The 17,368-nt window shown below is 42.8% G+C and overlaps 1 long non-coding RNA gene across 1 annotated transcript; it reads right to left on the reverse strand.

Annotated features, from left to right (window-relative positions):
- Positions 1 to 10,052: 10,052 nt before the first annotated feature.
- LOC126914846 (uncharacterized) lies at positions 10,053 to 13,001 on the reverse strand. Its single transcript, XR_007709862.1, has 4 exons — positions 11,643 to 13,001; positions 10,562 to 10,583; positions 10,269 to 10,426; positions 10,053 to 10,186 (listed from the first exon to the last, which is right to left on the reverse strand). It is a non-coding gene; the product is annotated as an uncharacterized LOC126914846 (long non-coding RNA).
- Between the last annotated feature and the right edge of the window lie 4,367 nt (positions 13,002 to 17,368).

Genomic DNA, 17,368 nt, shown 5'->3' on the forward strand with positions numbered 1-17,368 from the left:
ATATGAAAGTAACACGGTATGAGACTTAATGTTAGAAGTTAGGCGTTAGATCTTTGACAGTGGTAGGAAACTCTGAGAGTTATGCAGGAACTCTAGTCACCGTGAGAGACGATGGAAAACTGAAGCTTATTCTAATGTGAGTACGGAGGAAAGCTTGGTATGGGTGTGCCCTTTGAACGAAGAACGCGGATTCGTTGCTTACATTTTTTAGTTAGTAAAGTGAGGGCAACAATCCGCGATGTCGATTGGTTGGGACCAATGTTAGGAAGGAAGAGAGGAGGAAGAAACCTCCTACCAACTTGGGTCCTAGGCGACATTGTTTACAGGGAAACTCAGATTTTTCGTTAGGTATATCTCCGCTTTCTTCGTAATTCTTAAGAGCATATAATAAACCCAAGGACCTTTCTAAAAACCGGCCGAAAACTCCTCTGGAATTAGAAAGTCTTTTCTGGCAAACAGATGTGCTTAGACCATGTGTGCGAACAATGCAGCTAGAATTGCAACTTTATAGTGGGTCCTTGGACCTATGGAGTGTTAGAAGGACGGCAGGTAGACCGTTGGTTGGCAAGCCTCGCGGGATGGCGTGCAAATGTGTTGCGCGACAGAACATCCTCCCCCCGTTGAGAGGGCACCGATCAAAATTCTGTAGAGGTAGAGTCAATTAAATCTTCTATCCGCCTTCTTGTTGATTGTTGCTGCCGTGTGGACTGTGGCCGTCCAGAAGATGTCGTGGTCGCCAGGAGGAATTTGATGATACGGCCGAAAGGCCGGTGCGCTGAGGGTATTCGTCTGTCCTGGATTCTGGTTCGACGTCGCGCGGAGGGCGCGATGAAATTCACGATCCAGGACGCGTCGTGAAACAGCTTGGCCCATGAAGTATTGCCCACTCCGATGATGCATGGTACAGATTCAAACACGTCGCAGAGTTTTGTGTTTGATTGGGGACCTGAGCTCCCCCCGATGTTCTGGCCCAATTGAGTTGTCTTGTCCCACGTATTGTAGCTTGTTTCATGGTAAGACCTTGAGCAGGTTTCGCCTTTCTTATATGATATTTCTGCAACATCAGACCCGTGAAAGTATTGCATATCATTTGGACATCCTCGTTCTTGTTTCGGCTGTGGAAACGTGGAGGAGGTCATGGTTGATTGAGGGATGAGGCTCCCCCCGTTGACCCCTTCGGATTGCGCCTTCTCGCTGATGGCTGGTAGTTGTACCGGCGTAGTCCAACAATCCGCAAAAGACAAAATCAGCGATTTGTCCGACGTAGTGATCTGTGGGCTTAGTGGACAAGTGTTGAAATCAGCTGGCGCGTTCTGAAAACTATCGACAATTAAATGATTAGTCATAATAGTAATAGCGTGGAGATTATCTCGATCTGGGTCACTCGCAGGCGTGGCTCCTCGCCACGGCGCCATGGCGATGGAGAGTTCTTCACGTTTGGGCCCGGAGAAAGATTCTCTGCTATGATGTCCATGTCAGGTGTAACATGTAAAGTGGTGTTCCCCGTCGGTGGAGTTTGATTCTTGTTGTCCTGGACGGGATTCACTTCCTTCCGGTCCAGTGGATCGTGAGAGGTTGGTTGAATGAAGACATTTCGTGGCGATTTGATAGCAGCGGCGGATTCACTGGTTCTCGGTCTCGATGACGGGGCTTGCCGTGCGACACGTTGGTTACGTCTTAGCCGCTCGTATATATCTTCATATTGCTCTCTGATTTCGAGATCGCGCGATTGTCCATCCGAGTCTAATAATTCTATCTCGAGTTGGACAGCTTCGACTTGATGCGTCGACTCGTGTTGGACTTTTTGCACTTCGGTCAAATGTTCATTGCGGTCCACTGTGGATGAGAACGTGTCATAGGAATAGGTCCAGTTCTCGAAGGCACCGTCGAACTGAGGCAAGCTGACCTCTGGTAAAGTGATTGGTGTCGGCTCAGGGTTCGCGCATGAGTCGCGTGTTTTTGTTGTCGAGGGGGTTGTTGCTGGTATTTGGTCAAAGAGATCTATGAGTCGTGTGTTAATCTCCAGATGCTCTTGCAACAAAGAGGCTCTACAAGCAATTTCCCCCTGGTCTAACACTTCTAGCTCGTCTTGAACCGCGCTTAATTTCCTCCAATACTCGTCGAACGAATTGCGGCAAGATACTAAGTAGCCCTTGTTTACTTGCCCAGACTCTTCGTATTCATCGAGTTGGCGCTTCGTGATTGTAAAGCGGTTGGCGAGGCCGCTTCGTCTCCGCCTCAATGTGCTGATCGAGTCAGGTTGAGCCATATTTGATTTTAATGGTAGGAACGATCTTACCTGGATCAAATGGGCGTTGGTCTGAGAGTCGGTTTTTACTCGCTACAGTGTGGCGTGGGATCGTGTAGATGCTGAACGAAGGAGGTGTTCCTCTCCGGTGGCGGCTCCTTTGGTCAGTTGACTAAGGTGTTGAAATGTGGATTTCACGTGACACTGTATAGTCACTGGTCAGTGCACTTCTTTGATGGCACGTGATCCGGCTCGAAGGACCATGTATTTTCGAGCTATCGCGGGGAGACGCGGTCGTTAGAATACGCGTCAACGGGAGTCGTAAATTCCCGTTACGATTAGAATGATCGACACCACGAATAGTTCGATCCCCGTATTTCGATTAAGATAATAGGGGTGATTCAGGTATGATAACACTGTGGCTCACAGAGTTAAAATATATATTTCCAACACTTAGTATACACGATTGAATAGATATAAACACTTAATAACTTAACACGCTGCAATAATATAGATATGAAAGTAACACGGTATGAGACTTAATGTTAGAAGTTAGGCGTTAGATCTTTGACAGTGGTAGGAAACTCTGAGAGATATAGGAACGGTGAGAGTTATGCAGGAACTCTAGTCACCGTGAGAGACGATGGAAAACTCTGAAGCTTATTCTAATGTGAATACGGAGGAAAGCTTGGTATGGGTGTGCCCTTTGAACGAAGAACGCGGATTCGTTGCTTACATTTTTTAGTTAGTAAAGTGAGGGCAACAATCCGCGATGTCGATTGGTTGGGACCAATGTTAGGAAGGAAGAGAGGAGGAAGAAACCTCCTACCAACTTGGGTCCTAGGCGACATTGTTTACAAGGAAACTCAGATTTTTCGTTAGGTATATCTCCGCTTTCTTCGTAATTCTTAAAAGCATATAATAAACCCAAGGACCTTTCTAAAACCCGGCCGAAAACTCTTCTGGAATTATAAAGTCTTTTCTGGCAAACAGATGTGCTTAGACCATGTGTGCGAACAATGCAGCTAGAACTGCAACTTTATAGTGGGTCCTTGGGCCTATGGAGTGTTAGAAGGACGGCAGGTAGACCGTTGGTTGGCAAGCCGCGCGGGATGGCGTGCAGATGTGTTGCGCGACAGAACATAGAACTCACATTGTTTACTCGACAAAAAAAAGTTTTCTTTGTAATTTCTGTACCAACAGTTATGGACATGGAATGGGATATAGAGCAAATATATCCCATACCATCTCTCACGAACAAAGTGTTTTTAGCACCTTTAGTAGTTCATCCGATATTTTTAACGTCAGGACTAAATTACATCAATGTCGATCAAAACTACTTGGATAAGCAATGCCATTCTATATCTGACTTTTACATTTGCAAACAAACTCAGCCGATTCACGACCGTCGAGTGAAGCACGATTGTAACTCTGAAATCTTAAGCGCAGAAAACACTGTCAAATTCTGTAAGGTGGTAGTTTATAACATTGAAGATATAACTTTTATCCCATTAAATGCTGAGAATCATTTTGTAGCTATACCAGAAAAACCAATAGATCTGAGCATTTTCGAAGAAAAGACACATCGAATTGTTAGACTAGAGAAACCATCTTTGTTACAAACTAATAAAACCGTAGACATATTGTACAAGAATAATCATATGAGAATCAGTGGTAGTAGCAAGGAAATTTCTTACGTGATTAAAATCAAAACAGTCAATGTAACTAATGATTCAGACTGGATTGTTTTACTAAATAAACTAGAGAAAACTCCAAAACTTATTAACGATAATTACGGATACAAAGACACTCTGGATGGAATCGAAGATCAAACGAATCAACTAACTTTTGCTCATAGAATCGATCAAGTTGAATCACGGGGAATATCTATATTACAAATTATAGGATATTTATCCATTGCTCTCATATGCTTATACTTTCTCAACAAAATAGGAATGCCAAAATTGTGTTTTCATTTATTCTGTTGTAAAATCAAGCGAAACACGACAAATAACAATCCACCAGCCAGCGCTCCGATGCCAATCAACCCGGCACCTATCAACATATTCACCCCGATTCTACCTGTGCCCAGCACCAGCAACGATTCACAAGTAACCTTCGACCTGGAAACACACAAGGCAAAATTTCACCCATCTATCTTAAAGAGGAAAAGGAACTTCGAGGACTAAGTTCATTCTAAGGAGGGGGGAGTGTAACCCCAAACTCTTTTGCCCTGACGTCACCTTAGGCGACCACTTCTAAACATTCGCCAGACAGCCGATACTTGAACATTACACATGGCGACCTTGGCGACAATGTATATTGCTGGAGTACCTGAGGGTTCATCTATGTCCTAACGGTCCTTCCACCGAATGTTCTAGAAGCGTAGCAACAGTCACGTACGCCTACAGGGTAGTGGGGACGATGAAGGATGAAAAACAAAAGAAGAAACAGATGTCACCGAAAGTAAGAAGATATTGTAAGAGCCTCAGTCTCGAACGGCCACGGCTAGAGTTCAGAAGTGTATAAACGAGGAAAAAATAAAGTTTTCTTCTTTCCTTTAAATTTCTTCCTTATTTTACGTGACATCGTCGTGGTCACTGTTATTGCCGTCACTACCGACGTCCAACTCAGCGGGAACGCGACTGTCCGGCATTTTTCTTAATCTGTCGTGACTGTCTTTATACGATCGTTTGCCGTCTAGCGTTTTTAGAATATATCTATCTCCTTCCAAAATCTCGGTTATTACAAATGGACCCTTGAATTTCGGCTCGAGCTTGGTTTGGTTTCTTTTCTCGTTCTTGCGTAGTACGAAGTCGCCGAGGTTAAACATAACCACTTTAGCTTTGTTCCTATCAAATCTTTCTTTGTCGTATTGGGCGTTACTTTCTATGTTCTGTACAGCCTGCTGCCTTACATCGGAGATATCGACTTCTTTTTCTTCGATATTGTCGGGTAGCAATAGGTCATACGGTCTCGCCGATCTACCGATTAGTAGTTGTAAAGGGCTCGAGTTAGTCACGCGGTTGACGGTGCAGTTCAACGCTAGCTGCATTTCCCCAATCGCGTCTTGTCACGGCCGCCCGGTCGTCTCTACTGTCGTGAACATGTTTTTCAACGTGCCCATAACAGGTTCTACTTGTCCGTTAGCCCTACTGGCACCGGTCACTATCAAGTGAACTTTAATTCGTTTGCTTTCGCAGAACTCGCGAAATTCTTTACCCGTAAAACACCTTCCCTCGTCCGCTATTATCCGACAGGGACTCCCGAATAAAAATATAGCGGATTTAAGCGCTTTAATGGTGTTAAGAGAATCTATTCTACGAGTATGATGCAGGTATACGAATTTAGTGAAGGCGTCGATCAACACAATGACGTACTCCTTCGAATCGCTTTTACCACTCAGCTTGCCCGTTATATCCATGTGGACCGTGTGCCAAGGTATGCTGGCCTTGGGTATGGGATGTAGTTCGGCTTGTATCTTACCTGAACTAGCCTTCGAAACTCTACAAGCATGGCAGTTCTCTACGAACTTGCGAACGTACTTCGCCATTCCTTCGAATCAGTAATACTCGTACAGTTTCTCGAGCGTCTTATCCCAACCCAAGTGCATAATTGACTGATGCACATGGTTAATAACGGACCACCTAAACCCTCTTGGAACAATAGGTAAACTGAGAGTCCTGCCTCTTCTTTGAATTTTCCGGTAGAGAGTTCCGGACCGTAATTCGTAAGTATTCGCGATGTCTTCCGCGAGCTCATCATTTTGCAACTTTTCGACAATTCCCGAAATTTGGGGGTCACGACGTTGTTCGGCTAGTAGCCAGTTTTCCGAAATTTCGGCCAGATTAACCATTTTCTCTTTGATTTTGTCGAATCTAATAGGGTCAACGCCTGTGGGATTTCGCGAAAAGAAATCTACGTGGGCCATTCGCTTGCCCTCCCGATACACAATGTCGAAGGTAAACGTTTGCAAGTAAGCCCACCACCTGTGTACCCTGTCATTCAAATGTACTTTGCTCTTAGACGCCTTTAATGAATTGCAGTCCGTGACGACAAGAAATTCCCGTCCGTGCAGGTAGTGGCGAAAATGTTTTATGGCGTTTACAACAGCTAATGTTTCGAGTTCATAAGAGTGATATCTGGATTCCGTGAGGCTGGTTCTTTTACTATAGTACTCCACTACTCGATTTTTACCTTCCACCTTGTGCATCAAAATAGCCCCAAATCCTCCGGAGCTAGCATCGGTATGTAATTCTATTGGGTAATTGGGGTCAAATACCATTAACACCGGTGCGTCGGTCAGAACGGAGATTACCTCTTGTCTTATTTTTTCGTGCCTGTCCGCCCATGTTATATTTTTACTGCCAGACGTAAGCGCGTATAAGGGTTTTAACAATTGTGAAAATTTAGGGATGAACTTCCGAAAGTACGAGGCTAGCCCTATGAACTGCCTGAGCTGTGTGACGGTCGTCGGCGCGGGTAGGGAGCTTAAGGCATATACTTTACCCGGGTTGGGACGGACTTCTCCGTTCTGGATTACGTATCCCAAATAGAGTATCGACGTCTTCAGGAAAGAGCACTTAGAAAAGTTAAACGAAAACCCGGCGTTTACAAGGGTACTTAACACGATGTCCAACCTCTCTAAGGCTTGATCTATTGAGTCGGCGATAATTAGGACGTCATCCAAATAGACAACGACGTAGGAATACGCAAGGTCGCCCAGGGCATTGAAAATGGCCCTCTGAAAAACGGACGGTGCATTTTTCAATCCGAACGGCATCGTTACGTACTCGTACTGCCCGTCGGGTGTAACGAACGCCGTGTATTCCGCCGAATTGGGGTGTATAGGAATTTGGTGGAACCCGCTGGCCATGTCCAGGCTAATGAAGTATTTCGCCGTTTGTAACCTCGCGATTTGGTCCGCGATAAGGGGTAGGGGGTACCGATCCGCGACCGTATTCTTATTTAACGCTCGAAAATCTACGCACAATCTATCCGAACCGTCCTTTTTCTTCACGAGTAGCATGGGGCTCGCGAACGGCGAATTGCTAGGTCTTATAATGTTAGCTCTGAGTAGTTCGCTGATTCGCGCTCGTACGATTCTCCGCTCTTCCTCGCTAAGTCTATAGGGGCTTCTTTGGACGGTGATGTTAGGGTCGATCAACCGTATTTCTAATTGGCCCGTATTTACGCGGGTACGTGGGAAACCCGTGATGAACGAGTTTTTGAATCTGTCGAGAATGGAAATCAATCGGTCTTTATCGTCGCCCAGTACCTCGGTGTCTACATCATTGAGATCGATCGCAGGTTCGGCGATATTATTACAGACATTAACCGTTTTCGACTTACAAATATCGAGGCTATTGCGCGTCATGAGTACGTCGAAGCCTTGGCTTAAAATTTCGCACCCAATAATAATATCGTGTTTTAAGTAATTGTCGGCAAGGACGTGAAAAATTACCTCCAGTGTAAGACCGCTGATACATACGGCGGACAGAATTTGGGTCGTACTCTTAACGCAAGTGTTCCCAATTCCTCGCATTACTACTATCTCGATCGTTCTCTTGCCGGAAAATTTTGAAGCTACCGATTCTTTGATTAATGAGCATTCAGCTCCGGAATCAAAGCAAAACAGGAACGACTCACCCTGGTGACTTAATTTACCGGTCGGGGCCTCCACCACGCAGAAGTTAACCTGTCGCTCCTCTTTCGTAGCAGGGTTTCCTCTACGTAAGGTCGGGCAGTTGGGCGCGATGTGGCCCTTCTCGTTACACCTGTAGCAGGACACCTTCGAAGACGTGGCAGCCTGGTTTTCCCCTGATTTTCGATTGCGTTTCTCCGCCTCCAGTCTTGTCCTCTCGCGGCACTCAGATGCTTTATGTCCGTGTCTACCGCAGTGGTAGCACTTGTGTCGGGAGTCAGAAGGCTTATACCATTTAGCTTCGGGACCCGCGGAGGAGTTGCTTACTGAAGATGCCGACCTCTTCACAGAATCGGAGAGCACTGTCATTTCGTCTGAGAGCTGGTCCTCGGTCTTGATATCGTTCGTGAGTGCTATCCGTAGGACGCGCTGGTCCTGTGAACCTATATGAAGGAGCACTGCAGCGTTGACTATCTCGTCCATGGTACACCTTTCCCACCTCGCCATCAGGAAGGAACGTAAACGGCTGCTGTAATCTCCCAGGGTTTCACCCTCCAGTCGTGCTTGGTTTTTCATCTTCCATAGCGCCGTGGCGGCTGTCTCTTTCCCACCAAAGCGTGTAAGGAAACGGTCTTTAAACTTTGGCCAAGAGGAAATTTGAGTAGCAGGTACTTGTGTAAGCCACTGCGCTGCCGAGCTTTCTAGAGCGGCACTCAAGGCACAAAGTAGCGCAGTGCCTTGCAAAGGTTTTTCTTCCATGATCACGTCAACAGTCGCACACCATGCGGCTGGGTCGGAACCCAAGCTTCCGGGGTTAAAACGCGGAAGCGGCACGATCGTAGATGTTTCACTCGGTCTTTGCTCTCGCGGCTGAGTTATCTGGCGCACGATGGCCATGAGTTGTTCCATCGTTACGTATGGCCCTGATCTCACTTCTGATGTCGGATTGAAGTCAGGATTATGGAGATGGGCGTTTAATGAATTTTCATTAGAATTAGCCATTGTCGTGATACAACGGAGAGTTTATTAGCACGGGCTTATTAACAAGATTAAGCACTCGTAGCACTAGTGATAATGACCTTAGGTTCGAAACGAATCCGCGGTCACGGGATGGTAAACGTATGTTCTCGCACAGTTCAAGTTTAACTCTTTGTTAACTAGATGTGAGGTATTCACTGGTTGTAAGGTAGCACTGTCATTCGTCGATGAGATCGTACGAAAGAATGAATCTCCGTCTCGACGATGCCGTCGAGGAGAACTATAATGGATGTGTCTAAGGACATGAGATCCTCGGATTCGTCAACGAAAGCTTTCGTTCCAAAGGTGTGGGAAATTAGCGCTGTTGCTAATTGGTCGATCTCCATATCGGCGTTTTGAAAGAGATGCTGGCCGCCCTTGAGGGGAGGTTGTTGACGGGGGGCAACGTTCGTGGAAGATAGGTTTCTCCTATCTTCCCGTAGTTGCAACAAAGACTACTTGACGGATTTCGCTTGACTAAATCTTAAGATCTATAGCGGGTCCTCACGTTAGCTAAACATACACCACAAAGGCATGCCGACACCCGGCGATCATCTTACCCGGAGGACAAAATCTGCGTGTGGCGGGCCGCGGGATAGAAACTATTGAAGTATTTACTGCCACGTATCGCTACGACTATTTCTTTTAAGGAGAGGTATAGAGTTACTCTGTGCCTTTGTTAGATAAAACGTTCATCCCTTTGACCGCGGCTACGTTCGGCGACTGATTGTCGCCTCGAGCCCAAGCTCATCATCATAAATCTCGAATAATCGGAACGGCATTTGTTTAATCTAAGTTACAGAGTTGCGGTATTCCCGCGAATCCAAGGAGGAGTTCCGGTGTTCTTTCATCTCCGACATACTTATAAGCGATTTTTCTTTCTCGAGACGATTCCCTTTCGTTCGCGAACAACCTGAAAATGGAAAAAATATCGTTAACGGGTGTGTTCGTGATAATCGTAACAACGTCGTTAACCGATTTATCGATGAATCGTTACGTGTGCTTTACGTTCTTTGCGAGATTCCACGACAAATATCGTTACGCGCGAGTTAATCGAGTAAACGACGTTTAAAACGGTTTAAAGTTATTCCCGATATCGCAACTATAAATAGGGAAATGATACAAAGAACAGTGTTTTAACCCTTTGAGTGCTGTGGGCGCATATAGGTGTCTGACGAAAGCTATCGGTGTGGACTAAGGACATATATATGCGTTTTCTGTAAGTGCTCGGCATGGACTAAGGACGCATGTATGGGTTTTTCAATTTTTCCGAACACCTATGCAGAAGTAATACTATTACGTTTGTGTGAAATAAATATAAATGCATTCCTTACGGCAGTAAACAAATGCCAATAGTACCTCGTTATTGTTGAAGTGGTCACCACTTGTAAGAAAACTCTACATCTGGTTTTTTTAGTTTTCCCAAGCACTGAATTTTTCACACACAACTAAATTATTAACTCGTGTTATATTTATATGGTTCAATAATGCGATAATTCAGGGATCGATTCTGAAGTCTGAAAATCGAGTTTTTTTTATTATGAAATGATTTGATAAAATATAAAAATGAACAACAATTAATATGCGTCTATAACAATCAATAACGATGATTATCTAAACGGGAAATTATAAGTCTTTGGTGCAATGTTTACCTGAACGTCCTGAGCTACCGATCTTTCTTCTTCAGTCTTTAAATCTTAAATCTTCAGTCTTCACAATCTCAAACAACTATTCTATAACCTTGTCTGTCTCTCTAATGTAACTCTCTGTCCATCCGTCTGGGGAACACGTGCTTCTTCAACTGCTCGTCCGTGCAATAAAGGAAGATCGGAAGATCTTGTATCTTTGAATCTATCAGATTTGTTTTTAGATACAAAAGAAAATTAATAAAAATGTGACTTATTTTTATTCATTCTTTTGTACTGTTCGATCGTTCTCCACTATGATACGGTTTCAACGAAGAAACGTTTTATTTATGTTCAAGTGAGAGTTCTCTAAATCAAGATGAGAAGACAATGGTACAGCCCGAATGTGAATGTGGCAAACTATGGCGAGCCTCAAATCGTCATAGAGGAAAGCACATCGGGCGAAGAGGAAGAGGAAGAGGAAGGGCGAAGGAACGAGTCGCCTCCGCGTTGCATGGATCCCGATTCGACACCCTTAAATCCTCATCTATTGTCTCCTTGGCGAGAGGTCAGGAAACGCTCTCTACCGACTCCGCAATGTACTTCCGGGATAACCGCATCACAGGTACTGTCTGATGGTCATATCTAGAAGAATATACTTGCTTACGGGCCACATCCCCTTTCTTGATAATGTATTTTTAGTGTATCCTGTTAACTTAACAAAACATAACGTTGTCCAACGTTTGCATAATATATTTAAATATATTCCTATTAGGTCATTTGTTGTCTGTATATTTTATACTCTCTATCTTGTCCCCTTTCGCGTTCTCGGTCATGACGACGAGTCGTAGTTAACTCTCAGCGGCATGACGTGGCGAAAATCGATTTATAAGGTTCAATAATGAGATAATTCAGGGATCGATTCTGAAGTCTGAAAATCGAGTTTCTTTTATTATGAAATGATTTGATAAAATACAAAAATGAACAACAATTAATATGCGCCTATAACAATCAATAACGATGATTATCTAAACGGGAAATTATAAGTCTTTGGTGCAATGTTTACCTGAAAATCGAGAATCGATTTTCAACGTCCTGAGCTACCGACCTTTCTTCTCCAGTCTTTAAATCTTAAATCTTCAGTCTTTACAATCTTAAACAACTATTCTATAACCTTGTCTGTCTCTCTAATGTAACTCTCTGTCCGACCGTCTGGGGAACACGTACTTCTTCAACTGCTCGTCCGTATCCATCTCTCCGTTAAACACAGCCTGTCGTGCTACCCGTAAAACAAAAAGAATCCCTATCCTACATGAACTCTAGGGATTTTACATATTTACTAAATTTAGTTTTCTAGTTTATTACCCAAATTCTAGTTAACTGTAAATTTCAATGTTTATAATAAATAATTAAAAATAACTAAAATATAACGCTCTTGAATCATTTAATCTCTTTCATTTTAATCATTTAAACTACTATAACTTATTACGATTTGCGCTTTGAATAGTTAATCAACAGAGTTCAGTCTAACGAAAAAGTATTCCGTCCACAGCGATCGTCAGCGCTAGACACGCGCCGTCCGTACGGACGGCATAGGCCGTGAGTATTCAGCACTCAAAGGGTTTATCGTCTGTGATAAAGCTTTTAGTTTCGAAAGCTCTGTTAAACTCGTTATGGTAAAATTAATAGACACTATAATCTTAACGAATTATCTTTTGTATTCGTAAGAGGCCCGACGATTTCTTTATTATGGGAAAATAATTTCAGCGATATTTTTCGCTTTTAACGCGTTTGCAGCGCGTACGCGTATATCCTTGCCTGTTGCGCGTTATACGTTTTAACGTATGTGCATAATTTTCTATCTACCAAATACGCGCAGCTTTTAACGAAGCAGAGCGAAACGTTTGTAAAATTGAAATGTTAGAACGATGTTTCCGATAAAATTCTTTGTTCCCGGCAGGTTGAACTGCGAGACCGATGCGTTTAAAAGTGCAATTTTCGAGGAATTAAACGCACGAAATTCTGAATATTAGTTCCTTCGTTATGCCTTTGTCATATTCGTTTCTATCTTTATCATTATTCGACAGGTTATTCGCAACTCGTGCAACGAAATAGGAGGATATCCATACGTTGATCCAAATTTCTTCTTTCAATCATATAATTGGCTTTCTTTTGCATAAAACGATATTATCGAAACGTTATCATAGATATAATCTGGTTCTGGAAAAAATCGAAGAACGTCGTGTGAAAATCGATTTTAATTTAAATTGTCTTAAATATCCTTTAACGAATACGTCGTATTCTTTCGTTCTATTACGTTTAAATTAACAGTTATCGTCCTTTATGTCGGCCATTTCCTTCGTTTACGTTCTTTTTCACTTTCTACCGTAATAGATCAGCCACGGATAGTCCATTTCGACGAATAGTTTCTCTCGATCGACGTGGAAACCGTCGAAAAGAAAGATTCCGGATATTGTTGCCGTTCGCCGATAAGGAGCGCCATTTACGCCGAAGGAGATCCGTTCTCTTAGAACGTTCATAGAGCTCTGGGTCTTTTCGTTCTATAGGATTAATATAAATCTAGAAATTGTACAGCCCAACTTTAAGTCTATCGCAGCTTCGTTCGAACGACGCTACTTCGTCCTGTACAAACTTCGATTCCTCCGATGAAACGTGTATTCACAGCAAAGTACTTTTTTCTGTAATCTTATTATGGCTTGCGAAAGTGTTCGAATAATCTTGATCGTTCCGAGGTGACGCGTATCACACGAACAATAGAAAACTCGGAAAATACCGAAAGGTCGGATGATACCGGCGTTCGTACGGTAAAATCGTAAAATTGATTTCGATAACTTAACATCGTACGTCCGTTTCAGTTTAGTTGACTATTTGATCGATTAAAAGTTCAATTAATCTATTTACTTTGTTCGCGCGGTGCCGGCGTTAAAATTTCGAAAAAAAAAAAAAAACGCGCAGTTAGGAGAAAGCTGGAAACACATCGTATAATACGAGACTCGGATAGCCGAAACTTCACTGAGCTGGCGGAAATTTTGCGTAGGATCGCGTATTATGCCAAACATTTTGAAATCCCGTTAACGCTGTAACGAGACACGACTATCGTGATTATGTTCGTTACATCAGTTGCGACTCTTCAATTTTTGTACTTTCGAGCCTGTCCCTATTTTAACGATAATAAAACATATTTGTAACGTTGGGAGAAGAGGTTTAATCAAGAAAATTGAAACGATAATGTGCGATCTTTTTTCATTTTCTTCAAAACGAAGGTATTCTCTGACGTTGTAAGAACGTAATTGGGTCGACCCACACATAACTCGAGCTGAAATGATCGAAAGGTCGTAGCAGGCTTTTTTTTATTTATTACAAGCGTACAATTTTGTCAGGTTCAGCCAAATATTAGATTGCCCCAAAAGTGTCTTTCCTCTACGAATATGTCTTTTACGACATTGCATCTTTATACAAACACGACATCTAATCTGTCAAATGTCGTGGTCTTTACCTTAATAGAACAAAATGGAACGTACGTAGTTCGATAAAATAAAGGAAACAAGAAACGTCGTGCGTCTATTATTTTCTTATAAAACGAAAGACTCTTTTGTTGTACAACCTGATATTTGAACTATCGATAATTTTCGAGAAAGGTCCTGTAACTTCCATATACATTTTCCGATCCATTTCAAATTTTTCCAATACAATTGTTGGGAATATGATACATTTACACTGTACATGTGAATGTGTGTGTAAGGATCAGAGGACGTCTGGGTCTTGGTTGAGACAAAAGACAAGAGCCAGTCGTTAGAAGTATCTGGAAGAGTCGGTTGACAACAAGCGTGCGTGCGAGTAGGATTTTGAGGTCTTAAGAGTATAAGATATATGTATAACAGTTGTGTGCTAAATAAAGGGAATTATTTGTATTTCCGAATCCATTCTATATCTTTTCAACAATACTCGCGTCTCGTTACAGCGCCAGCGAAATTTCCAAATATCTCGCATGACACGCATCGCACATTCGTGAAAACATTCCGTGATGAACGTTGGAACGCTTTCTCAAGCCATTGGGTATATCGCACCGAATAATTTCGAAATTTCACTGGCGCTGTAACGAGACAAAACTATGGTGATTATTATTATTATACGTGCAAAATGTGGAACAGATTTGAAAATGTTACATACAAGTATCGGAAAAAAGATCATCGAATTATTGGAAAAACCAATTTTGTTCGCTACGTCGATAAGCCACGGTAAATAGCGAGATCGTTTTTGAGACTAATAGTGCGTTTAAAACTACTGTTCATACCGTGTGCTAATTTTTCACTAATACTAAATAAACTACGTTCGCAAGTAAATGTCCAGAATAACGTAATTTCCATCTGCATCGTCGGTTTCGTTTCAAATTTCACTGTTATAATTCTCGCAGCGATTCCTGTCTCGTTACAGCGTTAACAAACTTTCGGAAAGTGTCGCGTAATGCGCATTTGGAAAAAATTTTCCGTTGCGAATAGCAGCGCAAGCCACCGCGCAAACAGCGGGAAACAATTTTTCCTTGGAAAACTTGGAAACTCGTGTCATCGTTTAGAACACGTACCTGCGTTGTGTTTTTATCGATGTTCGGTACTTTGAAGTCTAATTATAAACCTTGCTTGCACGGTGCAACTAATCCGTGACAAATCGAGCAAAATAGTGGCTGCATTTCATCGAATCAAGGAACGTTTGACGTGTACACCGTGACATACAGAAACTTGTACATCTCTGAAAGCCAACGCTTTGATGTTTAACGATGAATGCTCAATTCTCAGAAACGATGCTGTCGTTGAAATTAAGCTAGTCGTTTCTGCCGGTGTACGCGGAATTTCCTTTCTATGGGCTCTCGCGTACAAACGTGTTTATGTTCATTTACACCGTCTTCCTAAACGAGAGGTCTAATCAGTTTGTAGAGCCTATTTATCGGTTTCTGTGCGTACAGCTGCGTTACCGTTCGTCGAACGAATCATGCAAACCAGACAATTGCCCGATTTTAAGACGCGATTTTAAACGCGAACAACTGGTTCAGTGGGACGACGATAATATCGATCAGAACGTTCTACGTAAAATTAGTTAGAAACGATCCGCCTGTTACGATCGAACTTGGGCTATTGGCATCGATTGTGGTAGTTACACTTGGCTAGCAAGTGTAATTAGAAGAATACGAATCCTTGGCAAATTAACGAATAGTTTCTTTCGAAATTTACTCTTAACCGAAGCATTTATCTTTTATACGATATCATACACAGCAACTGGAGAACCCGGAGAAGCGTTACCACTGCGAGAATTACGCTCAGCTAATAAACGCAAACGAACGAGAGACAAATATTCTGATAAGTTCGGCAAGCAAATGTTATCTCGTTTCTAGAAATAATTGTTAATAAGGAATATGCTAACAAGGAATTTGCTAATAACCGTAAGGTTGTATTAAGCGTACGGTTTATGCTAAATATAAATTGCACGAATGCGACGACAGTTCGTAACAAATTGAGTTCGATAACGACAATGTTAATTGTTTATCGTTTGTGCAACGCTATGAGGCGATTCTTCTCGAAAAATTGCAAGTGCCGAAACGACGGTAATTAACGCCATATTATTATAAAATAAATTCTAGGTAGTTTTAACTGTAGATTACTGTAGATTAGATTTATACTGTTTGAATAAATTCTCGTTCGTAAGTATTTGCGCGAATGCTGGTCTCGTGCGAAACGTGATAATTAAAATCGCGGACTTTTAGCATACGCAATACACGCAAGAAGATATAAAATTGCACAAATATTTGAGATATAATTGTAGATGAAACTTTCAGCCTGAGATCCAATCGAACCGGTAGCCTTTCTAAAACCGATCTCTACTTTCAAATCAACTTTAAATTTCAGCCTGTTTTTATGAGAAAATTCTCAAACTAATATGATGTTCCTCGGAGAGCTCTTCTCTGCCTTCTCTTTCGCTCTCCACTCGTCTCCCCCTAGAGAACAGCGTAATAGGACTACGTGTGCTCGTAGTCGGAGACAAAATTGGCGTTCAGGTGATATTCTACGGGAGCTTATTTTTCTAGATGACTCGTAACCCTGGCAAGTGTCAGTCTTTAATCTCTTAACGTACAATTTTGCTCCGCCTAACCGGTCAAAGACGCGCAATTTCTTCCTCGATCTACGTTCGCGATCTAAAGACGCTCGATTATACGCACACAGAGACGCACGAAGATACTCGAAGACTCTTAGAAACTTTTCACTTTTCCTATATGGAGTACGTTCGTGAGTGCCGAGGCGTGCAGACGTGCCCGGCAAAGTCCACAAAGCAGCAAGTGACCATCCAGTTGCTGCTGAGTGCCGAGACGTGCAGACGTGTGTCCAGTGCCCTGTGAAGTTCACAAAACTCCACGTGACGCCCATCTGTCGAAAGCGAATCCAATTAACCTAGCCAGGGGTTAACAGCCTCTCGATTAGTTCTTTCACACTGAATTAACTAGCTCGATGATGGCTCTATCATTTCCAACAGGCTCCCCGGAGCAAAATTATAACACCGCCATTTTTCCTCCCCCGTGGCAAGAGGGCAACACAACTATCCTGGTAAATGACCATCACACGAAAAAACGAAAGCTCGAACCGACCAAGACAAATGTAAACAAGATTCAAACCAAACCATCAGCCAGCCAAGTGACCACCTACAATAGATTCTCAATTCTGGAGTCCACGGAAGACTTCATGATCACAACCGAAAAGGTAAATAATCTCCATACTCAAAGAATTCCCCCTCCCCCACCGATATTCATTAACGACGTAATCGACATAC

Source organism: Bombus affinis, chromosome 3, assembly GCF_024516045.1.
Source record: "Bombus affinis isolate iyBomAffi1 chromosome 3, iyBomAffi1.2, whole genome shotgun sequence".
NCBI lineage: Eukaryota > Metazoa > Arthropoda > Insecta > Hymenoptera > Apidae > Bombus > Bombus affinis.